This window comes from Dromiciops gliroides, chromosome 6, assembly GCF_019393635.1.
Source record: "Dromiciops gliroides isolate mDroGli1 chromosome 6, mDroGli1.pri, whole genome shotgun sequence".
Taxonomy (NCBI): Eukaryota; Metazoa; Chordata; class Mammalia; order Microbiotheria; family Microbiotheriidae; genus Dromiciops; species Dromiciops gliroides.
The window spans coordinates 213,094,542-213,100,293 of record NC_057866.1 but is presented as its reverse complement, the minus strand read 5'-3'; the positions used below and the strand labels follow the sequence as shown (position 1 = coordinate 213,100,293).

At 38.0% G+C, this 5,752-nt stretch overlaps 1 pseudogene; it reads right to left on the bottom strand.

Moving 5' to 3' along the window:
* Positions 1-2,123: 2,123 nt before the first annotated feature.
* On the bottom strand, positions 2,124-4,273 carry LOC122732211 (annotated as a pseudogene).
* Positions 4,274-5,752: the final 1,479 nt, after the last annotated feature.

Here is a 5,752-nt window from a genome sequence, read left to right as displayed (position 1 = left end):
CAGAAAAGCATTGCAGCAAGAAAGGCAAAGAAACACCAGGCTTTGATAAGGGATCTAAAATATCTACATCTAAGGATGGGATAGTTCCACAAAATGCTTCTCTGGTCACACCACAGAGAGCACTGTAGTAGTCCATTCTGTGTACTTACATTGAGGAGTGATACCTATAAATTAGAAAACATCAAAGAGGGGATGAGCAGGATGGTGAAGTGACTTGAGATCATTACATTTGAGGATCAATTAAAGGAGTTATGGATGTTTAGCCTGGAGAAGAGAAGGCTTAGCTACTGTGATAGTTTTCTTCAAGCATGTGAAAGGTTATATTCTGGAAACGCACATATATCACATATTTGTTTATATGTATGTATGTATATATTATGCATGTATGTTTATGTAGAATTAGGTACAAGGTGTGGCAGTTTCAAAGAGGTAGATTTATAGAGCGATAGTGGAAGCAAAAAAAAAAAACAAAGACTAAGAATTAGAGTTATCCCAAAATACAAGTTGTAGCTTCTTCCTCATTGATACTCCCTTTGTCAAGCAGTTTTCAAGGAGAGATGCCTTGACCAGGCACAATTTGAGACTCCATCGATTCTCTATTCTGGGTTTTGTTAAGAATTGCAAATAAGATAAAAATGAATCAATCCTTGTAGTCTTTCATTTTTGAATGTCTCATGAAACGTGTGGTCTATAGCTAAATATAGCTCTTAATAAAATATAATAATTAAAACTAAAGAGAGTAATAAATGCATTAACCAACACTCTAAGTACTATGGGTCATGGAAAATATATAATATGAGGAGAAACTTCTCTCCTTCATACCAATAATGAAGAAAAAGTAACACCTTGTAAAAAGTTACACTTTCAGTTAGAAAGATAGGCTAAAACCTAGATTTCTCTTTTATACTAGATGGTAGTGCATTTTTGATGTTTTAAAGATAGTATATGCTACTCCTTTGAAGTTCAGAGGTGGAAAGGACACCAAAGATCATTTGGTCTAATCCATACAAGAACATCAAATACACTCTATAGACATGTCTGCAAAGTCTGGCCTATGGGCCAAATCTCTCTTGCTATATATATATATATATTTTTAGTGAGGCAATTGGGGTTAAGTGACTTGCCCAGGGTCACACAGCTAGTAAGTACCAAGTGTCTGAGGCCAAATTTGAACTCAGATCCTCTTGAATCCAGGGCCGGTGTTTTATCCATTGCACCACCTAGCTGCCCCAAGAATGATTTTTACATAAAAATGTACACAAAAATATAAAATCCATTCTTAGCTGTACAAACACAGATTGAAGCCCAAATATGTTCTGTGGACCTTAGTTTGTTGACCATTGCTCTTTGGTTTCTATGACAAGTGGTCTTTCAGCATATGCTTAAATACTTCAAGTGAAGAAAAACTCTTATTCACTGAAGGATGCCAGGCTATTTTGTATAGGAAATGAGGAAGGTTGTAGTTGTTGTTGCTGTTGTTTTACTTGTTGATAGTTTTTCTATACATTGAGATAAAATCTCCATTCTGATACTTGTATCTATTATTCCTCATTCTAAACCAAGGTCATGCAGAAAAAAAAATTATTCACTTTACCACATTCCATGTTTTCATTATTATGTCAGTTAAGTATTTTTCATCTTAAATGTCCCCCATCTTCAGTATATCACGAGATGGAATGATATTTTGTCCTTTTATGGTGCTATTTAAAACAGGCCTATTTTGTATGCTAACTATTATAACCTCAAAGGTTGAAATTGTTGTGTCATCATGGAACAGAGTTGGTAATGGGTTTACTAAGGGTCTCACAGAATGAAAATGAGCCTCTGAGTGAAACAGAAACTCAAATCCTATCAAGTTAAGTAGACACAAATATAATCTACATTGAACCAGCCTACATAACTTGAGATAGGTGGCAAGAACTCTCAAATTTCATAGACTGAGTCATCAAGGGTTATATAAGGTCAGAGGACTCACACATGGGAAGTCACAGAACTTGAAATACAGAATATTAATTCACTAATTAATTTGTGCACGCTTATCCCTCCTATTTTAGTAGGTTTTTCATAGCTTTAGTGACTAAGTTTGTTTTAAAGTAAAAGGGGGGCACTGGATAATACTACTTCTACTGCTGCTGCTGTTGCTGCAACTGCTGGACCTCCTCTGCCACTGCCACCACTACCACCACCACTACCACTGCCATTAGCACTATTAATACCCCTACAACCACCACTACCACTACAATTTCATCTTGATATTTCCAGAATTTTGAAATTAGTTATCTGAATATTAGAGATCCAAGAACTCTAAATGGAAGGTTATCTTTATCACAGGCAAATGGTCTTCTTAGAAATGAGGTCATTATTCAACTTGTGGTATGGATCCACTAAAGCCATACTACTTGTTTTTTGTGGCCAAGACCTTGAGATCCTTAGAATATAACCCAATATACATTGGGATCTCTAATATGCAGAGAGGATCATCCTTTGAACTATTATAAATTTATCTATAATTGTTTTATCATCATATCTATGTTCTATATTCTTTTTATCATAAAAGTATTTTATTATTTTCTAGTTACATGTAGAGATTTCTATTTCCAAATATTTCTCCCTACCCCCCAAAACAGCAAGCAATCTGATATATGTTATATATGTACAGTCACATTAAACATATTTCTGCATTAGTCATGCTGTGAAAAAAGAATCAGAACAAAAGGGAAAAACTGCAAAAAAGAAAAAAAAGTAGAAATAGTACGGTTCAATCTGCCTCTAGATTACCCAGTTCTTTTTTCTGGATTTGGAGAGCATTTTCCATCATGAGTTCTTTGAAACTATCTTTGACCACTGTATTGCTGAGAAGAGTCAAGTCTATCACAGTTTATCAACACACAATGTTGTTGATACTGTGTACAATGTTCTCCTGGTTCTGCTCCTCTCACTCGACATCAGTTCATGTAAGACCTTTCAGGTTTCTCTGAAATCTGCCAGCTTATCATTTCTTACAGCACAATAGTATTCCACAACTAAACCACAACTTGTTCAACCATTCCCCAATTGATGGGCAACCCCTCAATTTCCAAATCCTTGCCACTACAAAAAGAGCAGCTATACATATTTTTGTACATTTGGGTCCTTTTCCTTTTTTTATGATCTCTTTGGGAAAAAGACCTTATAGTGGTATCACTGGGTCAAAGGGTATGTTTGTCTGTATTTCTTTTGCAACATTGATAATATGAAAATATATTTTCACGACTGAACATATATATCTATATAAAATTGCTTGCTTTCCCAAGAAGGAGATAGAGAAGTGAGGGAGAAAATTTAGAACTCAAACCACAACCCATGCCCACTCAAAGCCCATCCACACCTGCATCGATCAGGTTCTTGGCCTGTGCTGCCATCACCACATTCCCACAGTTGGGGGTATTAATGCTTGATGTAGTGCACCATAGCAATCTGATACACCGAATTCCCTTCAGATGACTCCAGCACAATGACATCAGCACCTGCCTGGGTGAACAAGTCCAGTCCGAATTTATCATCCTAAGCCGGTGCTCACAGCGGCTCCACAGAGCAACTGCTTGTGGGCATCTTTGGAGGCCAAGGAATAATCCCGGATTTTCTTCAGATCACTCTGGTGATGATGGCTACCAATTCATCACTGTCATTCACAATAGGCAGCTTTCCTTTCTTGCTGAGCTGCAGGGTCTCATTGGCTTCCTTCAATATGGTGCCACCACCAAGTGGTTCTGACTTGTTATCACCTCACTGAGATAGGTCTCATGCTACTTCATGGGAAGTAACATGCCCACCAGCTTCCTGCCCATGGTGCTTGTCTCGATAATGGGTATGCCTGAGAAACCATGCTGCATCTTGGCCTCTAGCACGTCTCCCACTGTGTGTGAAGGGGATCAACACAACAGGATCTGTGATAAAACCCTGTTCAAATTTCTTGAGCTTGCGCGCCTCATTGGCCTGGAACTCAAGAGTACAGTTATGGTGGATGAAACCAATGCCACCCATCAAAGCCATCGCGATGGCCATATCAAGCTTCATTTACAGTGTCCATAGGAGATGAGATCAATGGTGTCTTCAGAGTGATTTTCCGAGTTACAGCTTAAGTCAAATCTACCTCATCAGTTGTGAAATCTATGAATCCTAGTAGGATCAAGAAATCGTAAGTGAGGTCCTCAGCGCTGGCGAAGAGCCACTGCACCATAAGCCGGTACTCGGGCACGTAGCCAGTGCCACCTCTGATCAGGTAGTCTGCCATGCTCGCGGGCTCCTACCGGCCTGCAGCAGGCGGGCTCTGTACCACTGAGCCGCCATCTCCTGTCCCGGGTGCTACCCGGAGTTCCGGGCTCTCTGCAACGACCCCAGCTCCGGCCCATGCCTGGGCTGTGGCGGCAGTGGCACCTCCCTGCGACAGCCTCTCCCTTTATCCTTAAGCCCTTTTTAACTATGGAATCAAGAATGAAGCTTGATTTAGTGAAAAGACTGGATGGGCCTGGATCATACTTCCAGTTCTACCATTAATTTACTACCCATACAAATTTTTTAACTATCATTTCACATTTCTGGAATTCCATTTCCTCATCTATAAAATGAGAGGCTTGGACTAGGTAATCTCTGAGACCCTAATACATTTAAAACACTCTGTTTGTAAGAGATTATTTTAACATTATGTTAACATTAACCCTAATACATCTAAAACCCTGTATTTCTAAGACATTATCTTAACATTATGTTATATTTTCTTTTTTTTTCTTTTTTCTTTTTTTTTTTTTTGCAGGGCAATGGGGGTTAAGTGACTTGCCCAGGGTCACACAGCTAGTGTCTGAGGCTGGATTTGAACTCAGGTCCTCCTGAATCCAGGGCCAGTGCTTTATCCACTGTGCTACCTAACTGCCCCCATATGTTATATTATCTTAACACAATTATGAAGGAGGGAAAGAAATATCAAAATGGGAATCTTTTGTTTCCTTTTCCTGAGGGCATATAAATCAATTCTGGATAAAGAAGACAACTGCTTTTAAGATACAATTAAAAACACACTATATCGCTGGTTAAAGTCATAGAATGAAACCTCTGACAAATTATTGATGACTAAAATTTCCCCTAGACAAAAGGATATTTTTATGGTGAAATGTCAATAAATTTTCTTTAGTCAAAGGAATCAAACCAAGATGTCAAAGTGATGTTTCCACAGTGTACAATAGTGCTCAAATTTGCTCATAGACTCTTTTTAACTGATGTATAGTGAAGTGTGTAGAACCAAGAGAAAGTTGTGCACAGACACTCTCAGCAATACAATAATCCAAGACAATCCCAAAGGACTAAGGATGGAACATACTATCCACCTCCAGAGAACTCAGGTTACACTTCAACTGATATTGATGGAACACAGACAGATGCATGCTATTTTTCATTTTCTTTCATTTTCTTTCTTTTATTCAAATTTCCTTTTACAAAATTACTAATATAGTAATGTTTTATATAACTGCACATGTATAATCCCTATCTGCTTACCACCTCAGGGAATGGGGAGGGAAGGGAGGAAAAGAGGAATAAAATGTGGAACTCAAACATATAAATAAAATAATAATTATTATAAAAGGGTTCTTCTTATTCAGTTTTGGTCAAGAAACAAAAATTGTGCAGCTGCTAAGAAGATTTTTTTCTTCCTGATAATATTTTCCCCACAGTGACAAGTGTATTAATTTTAAAATGAACAATGTAAGTATATACCAGG